Source organism: Dipodomys merriami, unplaced genomic scaffold (genome assembly GCF_024711535.1).
Source record: "Dipodomys merriami isolate MVZ:Mamm:240054 unplaced genomic scaffold, mDipMer1.0.p SCAF_1, whole genome shotgun sequence".
In the NCBI taxonomy this organism is placed as follows: domain Eukaryota; kingdom Metazoa; phylum Chordata; class Mammalia; order Rodentia; family Heteromyidae; genus Dipodomys; species Dipodomys merriami.
The window spans coordinates 2,033,402-2,050,869 of NW_027202270.1; the positions used below are offsets into that span (position 1 = coordinate 2,033,402).

The window sequence follows — 17,468 nt, forward strand, 5'->3', positions numbered from 1 at the left end:
TCTGATCTCCTCCTCCCCAGCACACACTAGGTTAAAAGATGGCGGAATAGCATCCGCACTTTCCTGGAATTCAGGCTGCTGTCTGCATCTGTACAGGTGGTCAGTGGCCCTTGGCCCACCCGCCATTTTGTGCATTTTAAGGTGTGCTTAAGAAACTGTGAGAGGACTACATTGCACGCCTTGTTTCGGAAGTTGTGGTTCTGATGTTCACTTTAGGCAACTGAAGCCTGTGGCATTTTCCAGAATCATAGTAATATCTTCGTGAGTGGCCTGAAGAGTTTTTTAAAACATACTTCAAGTGCCATAATTGCCGAGTTTATTCTGTCCCCATCAGTAGGAGGATGCCACCCTGAGGCATACCACTTACACACGGAGAAAGTGTTCTGTGGCTCGTTGGTCTATGCTACCATCAAGCCATCTGTCCTTGCACCAGTCCAGTGGCTGCTCCCCGTCTTGTCCATGGCTTTGCTTTCTATAGTTTCAGTTATTGAAGACTGGAACTACGAAAATAAATAAACCAGAAATAAACCAGTGGCTAGGTTGGGCCATTCTGAGTAGTGCAGTGGAGTTCTGTGCCACCCTGCTCCATCTTGCTGGGAATGCAGAGCTCCCTTTGCTCAGGGTTGGCCCTGCTGTGCCCCTATGTACCTGTCTGTTTAATTCACAAACCCAGCTGACCACAGATACCTGTGCAGAGGGTTAGTGCTACTCTAACTTCAGGTATTGACTTGAGGTCTTGGGGCATTTCCTCCACATAGAGGGGGTGACTTCACTGCAGTCTTTCTGTTCTAGACTGTCTTGTTGATGGAAGTACAAACTTCCTTGAGTTTTCTTCTAGATGGCTGAGGCTTTTCCCAAACCCCAGCTCATTCCACCCTTGATCCTTTCACAGTGACTTGTCTATATCCAGGAAAGAAAACTCTCTTTAAAAATTGGGTACAGTGTACTTTTAATGAACAAGTCAATTTATAAAGAACTGATGGCTTGGGCTGGGAAGGTGGTTCAGTGGTAGAGCGCTTGCCTTGCATGCTCAAGGCCCTGGGTTCGATTCCTCAGCACCACATAAGCAAAAAGAAAAAAGCCGGAAGTGGCCCTGTGGCTCAAGTGGTAGAGTGCTAGTCTTGAGCTGAAGAGCTGAGAGACAGTGCCCAAGCCCAGAGTTCAGGCCCCCAGACCCAAAAGAAAAAAAAAGAAAAGAACTGATGGCTTTATGAACTTCCATCCTTGAGCATGATGTTCATTTATTTCAGTACTTTTAATATGCTCCCATGAAACATTACACTTCCCTTTAGGTTTTTTTTATCTTGTACTTATTTTGTTAGATTGATTCCCTACAGTTTTGTGGCTCATTTGAATATTAAATTTTAATTTTGACAGCTTCTCACTGGTGTCTGCTTGTGAATCAGAAAGTTTGCTTTTAGTTATCTTGTATTAGTAGATTTTATTATGTATACAACCAAGCTCCATGTGAGGGACATTCTCTTTTACAGTCTCCTGTGTCTTATTTTCCCCGTCTGGTTGTTTGGCCACAGCTTCAGAACCAGGCTCAGCAGAAACCACTGTCTCTTCCTTTGAAGACAGTGAACATCTCCCAGAGCTTTACTATGAACCTGGACCATTTTTAAAACCACAGAAAAGATGAAAGAACAAATTCTTACAAACCTATTACTTAGATTTAATAATTACTAACATTTGGGCATTTAAAATTCTCTATTATTATTTCTTAAACTGCTTGAGAATAAGATAGAGAACTTATGGTACTTCACCTAAAGAGTTTTGTGATTGGAACCTAAGAATAGGGGAATTCTGCTGTGTACACAGAATTAGAATTAGCATCGGTAATACTGTCAGCTGTTAAATTCTGTAGATTCGTAAGTTGCACCACTGTCTCCTAAGGTCCTGTCCAGCCATTTTTCCCTGACTCAGGTCCAGTCAGGACCGCTCACTGCATTCCAAGAGTGCTCTTCAGTCTTCTTCAACCAACAACAGTGTGTAGCTTATCACCTCTTTTTTGTTGCTGTTCTTGGAGGTCTTTTTAAAGAATCCAGGGGTGTGTGTGTGTGTGTGTGTGTGTGTGTGTGTGTGTGTGTGTGTGTGTGTGTGTGTGTGTGTGCGTTATAATCCTCAGTTTGGACTTTTAAAGGGAGCATATTAATGTGTCCCATTACAATATTTCTTTTTTTGTTATTGTTGTTGTTGGTCATGTGGCTTGAACTCTGGGCCTGGGCACTGTCCCTCAGCTCTTCAGCTCAAGGCTAGTGCTCTACCACTTCAGCCTCAGCACCATTTCCAGTTTTCTGGTGGTTCATTGGAGATAAGGGTCTCATGGATTTTCCTGCCCTGGCTGGCTTTGAACCACAGTCCTCAGATCTCAGCCTCCTGAGTAGCTAGGATTACAGGTGTGAGCTACCAGCTCCCGGCTAGAGTATTTCTTAAAGGTCTTGTTCAATATCTAATTATAGGTGTAGAAATCATTAATTCCTATATTGCAAGAACTAATTCCCTTAGTTATTAATAGATGTTTAGTATTACTAAATACTTTTTTTGCAATCATTTATGTCAGCCTATGATCTTCCTTGATTTGTTTTCATGGTGATTGAATGATAGTGCTGATTTTCTTGTGTTAAGCCATCCTTGCATTCCTGAGATGCACCTAACTTTGCTGTGATTTATATTCTCTCATGAATTTTGGGATTAAATTTGCTCTTGTTTTATTTAGAAGTCTTTGGTTATAATTTTATTTTTTTCCATCTTTTTTGGAGGAAAATCTCTACACTGCCCTAGAGTTTTTCAGTACTATGAAAAGAGGAAGTTTTCTAGACGCTCTTCTTTCTAGACCTTGAGATGTATTAATTAAAATAGAGGCTTCAGTAATTTTTTTAAAGAAACTTGTATAACCATGTATAAGATATCAAATATATTACTCCAAAATTGTTTATTTCTTTTCACTTTTTAATCTTACATATCTGTAATCATTCTTCTAAATTTCTAGTACATTTTATTTATGCCTTATTTCTTGACAACTGAAAAAAATAAAATCCAGAAATTTGTTTTTAAAGAATCAGTCTTTATTTCTCTCCTTTGCTTCCTTATTTACTGTTTCAATAATTTTAATTTTTATTATTTTCTTATTTTTGTCTTTTAGTTTTGATGCTAATGCATTTATCTAAGTTTTTAAATTTTCAGCACATTAATCTAGGATCTTTCTTGTTTTCATATACACCCACATACATATTTACTATTTAAAATTCTCTTCAATATGAATTTCATCTACAGTCCATAGCTGTTTTTTTCTTGTAGCTCTTTTGCTCTCAATTTGCTTCTCAGTGTTGGTAATCTCCATTACAATTTCTTCCAGATCCATGAATTATTTAAATGTTATTTACTTTCCAAGTGTACCAGTACAATTTAGCTGACTTTAAAGTTTTGCTTTTAAATTCATTGTTGACAGCCTGTTTTCAAATCTTGGGAATTTTTCAAGACTTTTCTTGTGATCTTCCATGTATGTGGCCAATTTAAAAAAAAACATTACATGTGTGTTTGAAAAGAATGTGCAGTTCATATCTGTGGGAATATGGGAGCGTAGTTATGCATATTATGGGATATATATATATGTATATATATATATATATAATGGTATTTCAGCATTTTCTGTACTTTTTTGCCAGTCCTGGGCTTGAACTCAGGGCCTGGGCACTGTCCTTGAGCTTCTTTTGCTCAAGGCTAGTACTCTACCCCTTGAGCCACAACACAACTTCCAGACTTTTCTGTTTATGCGGTACTGAGGAATTGAACCCAGGACTTCATGCACACTAGGCAAGCACTTTACCACTACACCACATTCCCAGCCCACATTTTCTGTTCTTAATGATGGCTTGAAATATTAATTCATCTGCTGACATTGCAAATGTAGGAAATCTCTCACTCTGGTTATTTGGTGACCTTTAATTGTGTCAGTTTTTACTTTATCTGTGCTATGGTAGTGTTGTGAATGTGTGGGGTTGGGCATTGTTCATCTTCCTGGAGAGTTATGTTTTTATCATTAAAGATAATATTTTGCTGGGTAGGGTTGAGACAGATGGGAAAACAGTGGGAGGAAGGACACTGATCAAGCTACACTGCACTTATAAACTGACACATTGAATTGAAACCCTTCGTACAACTATTTAAAGAAAGTAAACAGAAAAAAAACAAAAAAGATCTTCTGCAACCATAATAATATTCATTGCCTTAAAATCTATTGTGTGTGATGTTTATAAAGCTTTTCAGCATTCTTTTGTTTAGCAACTGGGTATGTATTTTCCTGTTTGTCTATTTCTTTTTTTTTTTCTGTTTGTCTATTTCTTACATTCGAGGTGTTTCATAAAGTATATGCAGCTGAGTCATGTATAGCAGTATGTCAAATAAACACACTCAAAAGTAAACTTACTTACTTCCTTTCTGTTTCTCTCTTCTTTCTTTCTCTTTCTTCATTATTTTCTTTCTTTTTCTTTTCTTTCTGTCTGTCCCTTCCTCCTCAGCTTGGGCTCTCACCTATGACAAGAAAATCATGCATCTGGAAAGGCCACAGAACCTGCTGGAGTCTGGCTGGGTTGGAAGATGGGGCTCCATTCTGCTGCACCCTCTAAGCACCAGGGCTCTGTGCCATCTCTCAGGGAGCAGTAATTTGCCTCCATGACCCACCACTCCTGGCTGCTGCCTGCCAGGACAATCGCTCAGGTCCAAGACCCTGCTCGACCCTCCGGAAGATCTAAGCAGGTTCAGCGGACACCACCCCCTCGAGTGGCAGTTCCCCAAGGAAACAGCTTCACAGGAGAACCAGGCAGCAGCCTCACAAGGGAGCAACAAAAGGAAACAGCACGCTGCTTTGGTCTCCTGCAACAACTTAGACCTTCCCCAGAGTGTGCACAGGAAGGGAAGTTGCTAACACATACAGAATGTAAGCAATAACTTGAGCTTCCAGAATTCCATCGCTGCCTCTCTGGGGAGCAGATGTCCCTGCTGCCGCCAGCTGCCTGGTGGCTCACATGCCCCGCTGTGGCATTGCTCACACAATGGCGCTCACACCTGCTTGAGGTGGCCTGAGGACCGCCACGCAAGAGCAAGCAGGTGGTGGGACTTGATGGCACAAGTTGGAGGCTCAGAACACAGCGATGGCTCCTGGAGTGCGGGTGGCTTCGATGCCCAGAGGGGCCTGGCGGGGGCAGGCAGAGTCCAACAGCAGGAAACAGGCAGGCACCGAACACCATGGAGAACGGAAACCCTCCTTTTGGATGGATGACTGGAATCTGTTCTGATACTAGCTCAGACGCAGGATACCTAGCTCAGATGCACAATACCTAGCTCAGATACACGATACCTAGCTCAGATGCACAAATTAGGTGTGTTTCAATTCAAGTGAATTTTCTAGATGCTTCAACACCCCCCCACACACACTCCAGAATCAAGAACCCCATAAAGAGTCTTCTGGAAACTTCTAAGCAGGTATGGTGTGCTTTCCCCTCAGGACATCGGACCTGAAAGCAGGTTCTGTTCAGCAACTGCATTCTCCAGATGAGTGGGGCATGCCCCTCCCCCGAACCACTCAAGCGTGTGCCGGGGCTCAAGTGTGTGCCCAGGACAGACACACAGATGCGATGGCCCCGCAGCTCACAGGCCCGCTGATGCTAATGCACGGCTCACCAGGGGGTGGGCACGGGGGCTGCCCGCTGACCTGCAGCCAGCTCATCCTTCAGAGTGTGAAATTGCACTCTGTACATCAGAGCTTGGTGTGTTAGCGTCCCCCACCCCCAAAAAACCTCACTCAAGAGCAGGGTTGAGGCTGTCCAGCTCAGTTGTGGCTGGAGAAGCAGAAGGAAGAAAGCAATTTCCACCAGACCCATACTGTGCTTGCAAACTGTACTCAGTCAAAGCAAACTGTACTCAATCACACAAACTGTACTCAATCAATCAATGCAAACTGTACTCAATCAATCAATGCAAACTGTACTCAATCAACACAAACTGTACTCAATCAATCAATGCAAACTGTACTCAATCAACACAAACTGTACTCAATCAATCAATGCAAACTGTACTCAATCAACGCAAACTGTACTCAATCAATGCAGCGTTCTTCAGCCACCTCACGTCCAACCCCATGGGAGACCCAGCCACTCGAGCACTGGGATCTCCAAAACACCAGTTCTGAGCTGCCACCAACCCATCTCCAGCCACACAGGAGCAGACACGCAGGACCGAGCCGCCAGAGCAGGCCAGGCCGGCCGGGGGATTGCAGAGGGGGTCTCCACCCTGCGTGAGCCCAGCTGCCTGGCCACACTTCCCTCTTCACCCTCACAAGTCCCTGCCAGGCCTGTGCCCACCCCGCCTCCACACCGGGTCTCGGGGCCCACAAAAGCCCTGCCAGCTAAGCTGGAGGTCCCTGTGAGAAGCTAGGTGAGCATCGCAGCCTCCTTCCCTGGGCGTGTTGCATGGGATTTTTAAAAAATGGTTTCCTCCCTCCTAGGTCCAGGACAGCCATGACAGGAAGGACGGGCAGCCCACGTCGCCGGGCCTGCGCGGTGACAAGTCAGCATTTCAGCCTCTGGACCACCCAGCCTGCAGAGCTCACCATCATGCGGCAGGAGTGGGAACAGAGAATCGAAGGGTCCTGGCCTCTGCCGGGTCTTGCGGTGGGGAAGTCTCTGTTCAGACCCCGGTCTGATGGTCTGATGGCCCGGCATGATCCCTCATGCCCACACAGACAGGGGACAGGGGCTGGCAGCACAGCCCAGACCCCCGAGGGAGGACTCAGCGCCGCCTCCCGCCTCCCGCCCCGAGTCCACCCCTTTGCAGAGGAGCCCAGCATCCCGCTGAAGAGCCACCGGCTGCTCATCCACCGTCCACGGGACAGACAGCCGGGCTCTGCAGGCAGGAGGGGAGGGCCGGGCAGGAAGAGGGAGCGCCAGGTTCCTGCTGTGGGAGGGAGGTTCAGGATGTCGGATACCCACCCCTGTTTCTCCTCTTCACCTCCACAGTGCAGGGAGCCTCGGGGGTCCTCCTAGGTATGATTCCAGGGGCTCAAGCTGTCATCCGGGAGGTGGTGGCTGGCAGCTGCGTGGAGGGAACATGAGGTAGTTAGCGAGGGTATAGAATGATGCCTGTGACAGTGGGGGGGGGGAGGTATTTGTTTGTTTTACTTTTTCAGTAAGTAGAGCTGGACACTAGTAATTCATGCCTGTAATCCTGGCTACGTGGGAGTGTGTGATTGGGAGGCAGGCAGCCAGGCAGGAGGTTCCCACGAGCCCTACACAACCCAGGCCCAGAGTAGCAGTTTGTGATCCTAGCTATGATGGGCTTCAGCCTAGGTGTGCATCTGGGCAGAAAGCAAGATGCTGTCTCCAAAAGAGCAGAACACAAAAGGGCTGAACATGCAGCTCAGCAGGAGAGCAGCTGCCTAACAGGCATGGGCCCTTAATCCAAACCTCAGGAAGGAGAAAGGGAGGAAAGGAAGGAGGGAAGAAAGGAGGAAGGAAGGAAGGAGAGAAAAGAGGAAGGAAGGGAGGGAGGAAGGAAAGAAGGAAGGAAGGAAGGAAGGAAGGAAGGAGAGAAAAGAGGAAGGAAGGGAGGAAGGAAGGAAGGAAGGAAGGAAGGAAGGAAGGAAGGAAGGAAGGAAAGAAGGAAGGAAGGAAGGAAGGAGAGAAAAGAGGAAGGAAGGGAGGAAGGAAGGAAGGAAGGAGAGAAAAGAGGAAGGAAGGGAGGAAGGAAGGAAGGAAGGAAGGAAGGAAGGAAGGAAGGAAGGAAAGAAGGAAGGAAGGAAGGAAGGAGAGAAAAGAGGAAGGAAGGGAGGAAGGAAGGAAGGAAGGAGAGAAAAGAGGAAGGAAGGGAGGAAGGAAGGAAGGAAGGAAGGAAGGAAGGAAGGAAGGAAGGAGAGAAAAGAGGAAGGAAGGGAGGAAGGAAGGAAGAAAGAAAGGGAGGGAAGGAGAGAGGGAGGGAGGAAGGGAGGGAAGAGAGGAAGAAAGGGGGAAGGGATGAAAGAAGGAAGGAGGGAGGGAAGGAAGGAAGGAAGGAAGGAAAGAAGGAAGGAAGGGAGGGAGGGAGGGAGGGAGGAAGGAAGGAAGGGAGGGAGGGAGGAAAGGAGGAAGGGAGAGAGGAAGGGAGGGAGGAAGGGAAGAGAGGAAGAAAGGGAGAAGGAAGGAAGGAGTGAGGGAAGGGAGGAAGGAAGGAAGGGAGGGAGAAAGGAAGGAAGGAAGGGAGAAAGGAAGAGAGGAAGAAAGGGGGAAGGGAGGAAGGAAGGAAGGAGGGAGGGAGGGAAGGAAGGAAGGAAGGAAGGAGGGAATGAAGGAAGGAAGCTTCAAATTTTTCAGATCTGACGGCTTTCTGCCACCTTCACTGGAGCTGCCCCCCCCCCCGCCCCCAGGCGCGTTGAGTCTTTTCAGCAACCATGAGAGGAGGTGACTATGCTCAGGGCCTTGGAGTGTGTCACCTTGTCACCTCCGCTGTGGCCTGGTGACTGACAGGACACAGATCAGCGGGGCTGCACTGCAGGAGTGCAGGGTCAAGTCACCCTCGCGGCCCCTCGGACCCGCATGGCTGGGCTTCTGGACCAGAGCAGTCGCGGCCCCTCGGACCCGCATGGCTGGGCTTCTGGACCAGAGCGGTGTTGAGATTTGCAGACATTTTTAAACTGCACAACTCAAATCAACCTACTGCATGCATGTTACAAGTAAGTCTCATATCATTGTGCATTTTTTTTCCTACCTACAAAGCAGGTCGAGTCGACTGTGTGTCCCTGGTCCAAGAGGATCGTCTGGTTGGATCTGTACAAATTGGCCCTCTGCCCATCCACCCCAGGCTCTGTGTGCAGAACACGTTCTGCTATGAAGCGAAACACGGGCCACGTCGATCGCGTCACCGGGTTACGCTGAGTAACTGGTTTGTAAGAAGTTATGTGCAACACTGCAGAGCTCCCGCATGACCAGCTAGCGCAGGTGCATATGCTCTGCCCGCTGAGGAATGAAGCGGCAGGAACGTGTCGAAAGCAGACAGCGTGAGTTTGTTTGAGAGGGAAAGGGAAGCAGGAGACTCCCAAGAGACGAGCCCCAAAGAGAAGTCCGGCGGAGTCCCCTCGAAGGGCCGTTCTGGTAGGATGGGGCTCCTCCCCGCCTCCTCCCTCAGGCTTGGAGCTGACTGCTTAATGGCTGGTGAGCTCTTTTCGTTGGATGTGTGGACACCCAGGGCATTGTGGGAAGAAGCATTTGAGTGGGAACCCACAGCATTATGGGAAGCAGCAGCATCTAGGCAGGAACCCAGGGTCCTGAGAACAAGGAGTGGCCATGCTGGGTCACATATTACCTAGCGCATGTTGTGTCTGCCACTTCTTATTCCTAATCTAACACTTTCCCTTGCTCTTTACTAGAATGTCACACCACCAATCTCATGGGGAATAGGCAGAAGGCTCTGCCCCCAGGAGCTAAAGGAGCCGGGAGGAAGGAGCCAAAGGCCAGCGCGTACAATTAGGAGGACCTCAGAGCTCCACATGTCCAAAGAGTCACCCAGACAGAAGGACAGACGCCTCACCTGTGGGCTGGGGGCTGCTCCATTTCCCGGATGAGAACCCAGGTCTGCAGATCCAAGCCCCATCCTCCTCTCCAGAGATCACATGAATGGGGCTTTCCCTCCACATGGCAATCAGATGACCAGCTGGAGGTTCAGGAGTGTTTCCAGTGTGTTCTACTGCTCCCTGACTCCAGCTTGTGAAAGCAGACTGTTTATGGAAAACCACCTCTTCAAATGCTGCATGTGATCATCGTCATGTGCCTGTGGAAAGGCGTACTCAACAATCAACAAAAGGATGGGGAGTCTGGAGCACAGCAGAGCTCTTTGCTTGGCTTTGGGAGTCTGGAGCACAGCAGAGCTCTTTGTTTGGCTCTGGGTGTTTGTTTGCTGCTGCTGTGTGTGTGGAGTTCCACTCCTGTCACTCGCGGCTATCTTCAGCTGTGGTTCTCTGCACTGAAGGTAACGGCTCACACTGGGCCTGGGGTGGAGGTGGAGGCCCAGAGCGGTTCCAGAGGCAAGATCCTGAAGACTTTGCACGTCACGCAGTCTGTGAGTCAGGGCTCTCCAGAAGGAAAGAAGAAACAATGTGCGTGCCCAGGATTTCCTGCAAGGACTTGGTCTGTGATGGAGGCCAAGAGTTCTCATGATGCCACATGTGCAAGCCCAAATTGAGGAAGGCCAGGGATTGGCTGAAAAGGCTGAGGGCCAGAGACCAGCAGTGCAGGTTCCGGTCCAAACCGGAAGTCCTGGCATCTAGGAGGGCCAGGGACAGACTGCATTGAGACACAGTTGCTCAGTGTCAGGCAGGGGACACACCCAACCTTCCTGCTTTTGGCTCAAGCCTTTGAATGGACTGGATGACACCACACACACACATACACACACACACACACACACACACACACACACACACACACACACACACACACTGGGGAGACTGATCTGTTACACACAGTCCACTCAGATGTCCACCCATTCAGAGGCAGCCTCCTGGGGACTGTAGGTGGGGCTCAAGCAGTAGAGTGCCTACCTAGCAAGCACAAGGCCCTGAGTTCAAAGTTCAGGTAAGAAAGAAAGGAAAGAAGGGAGGGGGGAGGAAGGGAGGGAGGGAAGGAGGGAGGGAAAGGAAGGAAGGAAGGAAGGAAGGAAGGAAGGAAGGAAAAGAAGGAAGGGAAGGAAGGAAGGAAGGAAGGAAGGAAGGAAGGAAGGAAGGAAGGAAGGGACGGAAGGAGGGAGGGAGGGACGGAAGGAGGGAGGGAGGGAGGGAAGGAAGGAAGGAAGGAAGAAAGGAAGGGAGGGAGGGACGGAAGGAGGGAGGGAGGGAAGGAAGGAAGGAAGGAAGGAAGGAAGGAAGGAAGGGAGGGAGGGAAGGAAGGGAGGGAAGGAAGGGAGAGAGAAAGAAAGAGAGAAAGAAAGAAACCTCTCAGATACAGAAGATGTGTAGGGGGAAAACTAAAGCAAAATTCCATTGAACTGTAGGTACAGCTCAAGTGACAGAAGGTCAGCTATGAGCAGGAAATCTGAGTAAGATCACAAAGCCCTGAGTTCAAGACCTGGTGCCCACACAAAAAAGTAGGCCTGTGACATGTGAGGACTCCACAGGTACGCAGCCCTGAAGCAGGGAATGGAATTCACATGAATGTCCAAGCAAAGTATAAAAACACCAAAAATCAGTGTTTTAAAAGCCCTCTGGGGCTGGGAGTGTGGCTCCGTGGTAGAATGCTCACCTCGCATGCACGAAGCCCTGGGTTTAGCTGTTCATACTATCTGGTTATTCATTTGATGTCTTTTGCTTGTGTCTTCTCTTGGGACTTACTTAGTTCTTTTTTAATCTGCTCTTTATTTCGTCCACAATCCTTGTCATGGTTTTGGTGATCACCATTTGGCCTTTTTCTCTTCACTCTCACGTTAAGTCCTTCATCTGGGCATTCTTGGTTTTCAAAGGCGACATGATTTTGTTACCTGGCTTGGACTGTCACCTCTGGGCTCGGAGTGTGGGGCTGAGTCATCCGTGAGCCCCGGCAGCTTTGCTGGGGCGTCCAGGGGGTGCCCTGGGCATGGAGGCCCTTGGGGGCCTCACGCTGCTCTCGGGGTGAGGAAGCCCCCGATGGACGCTCTGTAGCTGCTGCCCAGCATCGGAGGGAAGTGTTTTCCAGCAAGTTTAACACTGGAAGCACAAGTTTAAAGTGTATGTCCTGATATTAACCTACCCTGAACCTCCAGCCCCAGGGCTCATGGTGGGGCTGCCCTGGCGGGGCCGGGGTCCAACCCCGGGGAAGCCCACGGCCTGGAGGGCCCCTCCGTCCCATGGCGCCCGGATGCCAAAAATAATAATAAAGGGAGCAAAGCCACAGCAAACCTCTCACAGCACTAGTAGGTTTCCAAGCAGGGAGACGGGACTCAGGTGGGCCCTCTTTCTGAACCATGGGGACTCCCACTTGTCACCCTTGTCTTCTGTGTTCTACCTATCCCAAGAGTGGCAATTGCTGATATCTAAAAAGCAAATGTGAGCAGGGCACTGGTGGCTCATGCGTGTAACCCTTGCCACTCAGGAGGCTGAAGTTTAAAGCCAGACCAGCAAAACTACCAGCAGATGGCTGAACTGGAGGCGCTGTTCAAGTGGTAGAGCACCAGCCAAGTGAATGTGAGGCCCTGGATTCAAAGCCTGGTGCTGGAGGAATAAACAAAACAAGTAAATCGATGGAAAGGGAACACGTGCCCTTCATTTTTCGGCACTGTTTTTACTTAAAACCCCATGGCTAGTGCCTGCGGAAGCGTTGTTTCTGAGCAAGAAGTCTTCCCAGTGCCTTGGTGGGCACAATGAGTGGAACCGCCAGCGTCTTCACAAGTCAAAGCGCATTTCTTGTTCCTCGCCCCACAGAAGTTGAGTATCCACACCTGGTAAATGGGGAGAGCAAGGCCAGGGAGCGGAGCAGGAAGCCGGGCCGCTGTCTGTGGCCGGGAAATCTGGAGATAACTGAAGTCTTCTCTTTGTCTTTTTTCGTTAAGCAGAAAATGTGAAGTAAATCCCTGTGACGCTCGGGGAACGTGGCTGACCCCGGCCAGCAGCCGAGCCTCCGGCTCTCCGCGTCAGAGCTCAGGGATGGGGGCTCCGGACGGGAAGTCAGCTGCGCAGGCCCGGGGACACACCCAGAGTCACCCAGCCCGCGGAAGCGAGGCCTGCAGCAGGCAGCCCGGCTGGACCTCCGCATCCCCCAGCTGCCCGGGCATCTGGCGGGTGGCGACCCTCCCTCTCCGAGGAGGCCCCCCCACGCTCCCGAGCAGAGGAAGCTGCCACGTCCCGTGGCTCCCGCGTGGCTCCCGCGTGGCCTCTGGGACGCCCCAGCCAGGAGGCTCCCACACATTCCTGGCGCCCCCGGTACTGCTGTACATGTGGGCTCCATTTGCAGGGGCACGGCGCCGGGGTAGCAGACCCGAGGGGTGGTTGTTGGGACCGGCCTTAAACATTTCCACCTGAGAATGTGGAAGGAACACCCCCCAAAGCGATGAAAGGGACCGGGGTGGGACTGTGCGGGCCGGGAGGAGGGGACAGAGAAAGGCCCTGGTGTGGGGGTGGGGACAGGGTGTCTTCCACCGAGCCCAGGGACCCCCCAGCAAGAGGCCGCCTGGGGACGGCGGGGCAGGAGGCCAGGCACACGGTGGTCTGCGGTGCGTCCCGGCCACTCAGCTTCACAGACAAAAGGCCAGCCCCAAGGAGGCCTAAGGAGCCTGGACCCCTGACCCCGACTCATCCCACCCCGGGTGTGGCAGCCCCGAGAGTCTTCTGGGGCTCGTGGGCAGGAAGGCAGCTCTGCAGGCCTGGCCCCCCTGTGACTGCCGGGAAGCCCCAGCAGGACCACCAGGTCCGGGGTCACCCCCTGAGTCAGGGAGCCGGGGCAGCGGGACGCAGCAGCAGCAGCAGCAGCAGGGTGCAGGGTCCGCCCCACGCTCCGCGCGTGGCTCTTCCTGTCAGGCCTGGAGCCCACCGGAGGCTCCGCAGCCGGGTCCGATTGCTCGGGCTGGAGCGCAAGGCGGGCAGAGCAGAGGCGGGCCGCCGCCTGTGAACGGCGCTCACAGCGCGCCGGGGAGGCCTGGCCGGGGTCCTGGCGCGGTCCGCAGGGCGGGCGGGCTCAGGAGTGCACCTCCTGCGGATCCCCAGCTGACCACAAACGGTGCCACCCCTCACTCGGACCCGGTCCGGCACATCTCAAGACAGCCACCCCGGGCCTGTGCGAGGGTGGGCAGTTCTGCCGGGCCCGGGGGGGGGGGCGGGGGGGAGGGAAGAGATGCAGGGTGCAGGCGCATCCGGGCATGGAACCTGATTAGGGGCTTGGGGTCTCCAGCAGGGTCAGTGGGGAGCTCAGGGCAGGGGAGGGGTTCTGAGAGGCTGGAGGAGCTGATGTGCACCTCTGGAGCTCCGCAGACCTGTGAGCAACTAGGCTGGGTGTTCAGGGAAGAGGAGCCTGGGGAAGCAGCAGCAGCCCTGCCCCACGCACCCCGCCCCATGCACCCCATGCACCCCGCCCCACGCACCCCACGCACCCCGCCCCACGCACCCCATGCACCCCGCCCCATGCACCCCACGCACCCCGCCCCACGCACCCCGCCCCATGCACCCCATGCACCCCGCCCCACGCACCCCACGCACCCCGCCCCACGCACCCCATGCACCCCGCCCCATGCACCCCACGCACCCCGCCCCACGCACCCCGCCCCACGCACCCCATGCACCCCGCCCCACGCACCCCGCCCCATGCACCCCACGCACCCCGCCCCATGCACCCCATGCACCCCGCCCCACGCACCCCGCCCCATGCACCCCATGCACCCCGCCCCACGCACCCCGCCCCACGCACCCCATGCACCCCGCCCCACGCACCCCGCCCCATGCACCCCACGCACCCCGCCCCATGCACCCCATGCACCCCGCCCCACGCACCCCGCCCCATGCACCCCATGCACCCCGCCCCACGCACCCCGCCCCATGCACCCCATGCACCCCGCCCCACGCACCCTGCCCCATGTGCCCCAGCCCTCAGAAGCCGCCAGGGGGGCCTCCTCCCCCCCCCCCAGGTTAGAAGGTGGACATTCAGGCCTCCTGGAGACCGGCAGCAGAGGACGTGGCCTTGGCGGCCTTGCCAGCCTCCAGGGCCCCGCAGCAGGACAGAGCCGCTGGCCGAGGCACGGGAGGCCTGGCCCGGCGGCCTGTGGCTGTCCGGCCTGAGAAGGGCACCACGGAGATCCAGAGACCCTGCAGCCACCGCGGGAAGGCGCTTCGGCGCGTTCTAAACATGTCTTGACGAATTTCAAACGGGAAATACATCTCTTACCCTTCCAATAAATGGTTTTCTCTTTTTAAAATAAAATTTGCAAAGGAAGAAACCTCACAAAGGCAGACACTCGCGTCTGATCTCTGGGCAAATTCTGCAGGAAGGAGGGCTGGGGCGGCGGGAGGCAGCGGCGTGCTCGGGCCCTCCGCTGAGCTGGGGGGAAGGGGTGCCAGAGCCGCTGGCTCGAAGCCTGCCTGCTGCCTGCAACTTGAAGAACGACTTCCTGTCAATAAATGTGAACAAACGTTTGGACCCATCTTCAAAGCGATGAGTTATGCCGAAAGTATGTTCCTGCACAGAGCGGCTGGATGGGCCCTGGCGCTTTGGCGTTTGCCGGGAGAGTTTATAAATAACCGCTGGGCCGCTCCCACTGCCATGGGAAAGCGCTGCGGAGGAGCAGGAGCACGGCGGGCTAGCACAGCAGGCCAGGCGCACCAGGCCTCCCGCAGGGCTGGGCACTGAGCTGGGGCCGCGAGGGGCCCAACAGCCTCCATTTGCATTTTGGAGGGAAAGGGATGGGGTAGATAACACATGTGGTTTCCATCTGACAAAAAAAAAAAAAAGAAGAAAAGCCATGCACCGGTGTCTCCAGCACAGTTCTCGGTTCTTGCTATTTTAATGAGAAAGTTCACAATTAGGGACACGGGAGAAAGAAGAAGGGGGTTCTCTTCACACCCACCCCACCCCACACAGCCCCCTGCCCCCAGCCCACCCTCCACAGCACTGGGGGAGAGAGGGAGGCAGAGGAGGAGAGGGGGGAGAGAGGAAGAGAAAGACAAGGAGGAGAGGGAGAGGGAAGGAAAGGGGGAGGAAGGAGGGGCCCCCAGGCCCAGCAGTGTGTTTGTCCGTGGGAGGGCGCCCGGGCCCCCAGGCAGCTCCTTTGCCAGTGTTTGAACCCGTCCCAGAAGCTCCCAGGTGGCCCTGCACCCTGACCGGAGTGTCCACCAAGCCGGGCCCCCACGTCCCGGCCAGTCAGCAGAGACACTTGCACGACGTTTTTCCAGTTTTACATTCCTCCCGCCACATTAAAATATCTATTTGCACCCAGCATGAGATAGATCGGCGTTTTAGTAAGCACGCTGGAAGCCTGTCCGGCCACCATCAGCACGGCGGGGAGGGGGAGGCTGGTGGCGGGGGGCGGGGGGAGGCTGGAGGTCAGGGCTTCACCTGGGGCCTTACACATCTCTCTTGGTGCCCCCGCTCTGACCTTACCCAAGACCCACCACAAAGGGGCGGCGGCGGGCATTGTCCATTCAGAGAAACAAGCGTCCGTCAGGGGGCACTCACGAGTCCACCCCGGTGATAGGAAGAAGCTGAGGAGGTTTACCACCCTCCTCGTCACAGTGCTTAATGCACACCACACAGGAATGGCCGCTGCTTCCCAGAACCCCCGTGATGACCTCAGCTCCGTGCAGTGACGGCTCCGGCACCAAGAGTGCTGACAGAGGGGGCGGAGGAGCAGGCAGGGAGGAGAGGCCATGGGGGGGGGGCCACGGCTCTGCAGGCTTAGGGATCCAGGCCCCTGCAATCATAACTCACTGTGGGAAGACCACAGCCCTGCAAACACCTCAGTCTCGGACTCACAGCTCCGGGAACCGCCAACGTGCTCCCATTTCTCTTGCTTTAAGCCCCTTTGTGAGCATTTGGTATGGAAGGCCTGGGGGGTACCAATGAGCACCCCACACCCTCCCCCCAAGTTCCCACCCCAGCACCCATGCAGATTTCCCTCCCCAGTCCCACAAGCCTCCCAGGGCTGCCTCTGCATGGCCCGACCCACTTGGCCTGCAAGGCGATCTGGTAAAAGGTGCCCAAATGCTGCTTTTGCTGGGCCCATGAGTTAACAGAACACAGGAAGAAAGCACAACAGCCCTGCGTGCTGTGGGAGTCTCTCCTCTCAGCCCTTTTCTCTGCAGTCAGTCTGAGATCACCTTGGAATCTGAGAAGAAAAAGACTGGATAAAAATAAGGGACTGAAATCACCCCAGGAAGCTAGCTCAGCCATTCCCCGAGCGACCGGACAGCAACAACTCCAGGGCCAAAAACCAGCTCCAATAGTGGTCCATCGGGCCATGTGTTCACTGTGACTGTTTAATAATTACACAGACCTCTCTCCCTGCCCCAGTTCTTTGTCTATAAAACCTAAAACTAGCCACCAGGGTCACAGGTGGTTCATGCCTATAATCCTAGTTACTCAGGAGAATAAGATCAGTGTTGGAAGCCAGCCTGGGCAGAAGTCTGTGAAACTCTTATCCTAATTGACTAGCAAAAGGCTAGAAGTGGAAGTGTGATCCAGGTGGTAGAGTACCAGCCTTGAGGGAAAAAAATAACTGCAAACAGTACCATAAAAAAAAAAAAAGAAACACTGCTTCTGATTTCTGTACCCTGTGTCTTGTATATAAATTTATCTGATTTGGGGAAGGGAAGGGGAATAACAAAATGGTGAAACAAAGGGCAAAGTGTGCACCAACGCAACCGTGGTACTCACCCGACACTATGTTGGAAATGAGCTTTACAACTTGGGAGGGAGGGGAGTTGGGGGGAGGGAGGGGAGCTGGGGGAGGGAAAGAGGGAGAAAACAAGGGAGGGGATAACACTGTTCAAA

The 17,468-nt window shown here is 52.8% G+C and overlaps 1 long non-coding RNA gene across 1 annotated transcript; it reads right to left on the reverse strand.

The window, feature by feature from the left end:
• Positions 1 to 316: 316 nt before the first annotated feature.
• On the reverse strand, positions 317 to 7,072 carry LOC138817358 (uncharacterized). Its single transcript, XR_011368857.1, has 3 exons — positions 6,990 to 7,072; positions 4,434 to 4,533; positions 317 to 500 (listed from the first exon to the last, which is right to left on the reverse strand). It is a non-coding gene; the product is annotated as an uncharacterized lncRNA (long non-coding RNA).
• Positions 7,073 to 17,468: the final 10,396 nt, after the last annotated feature.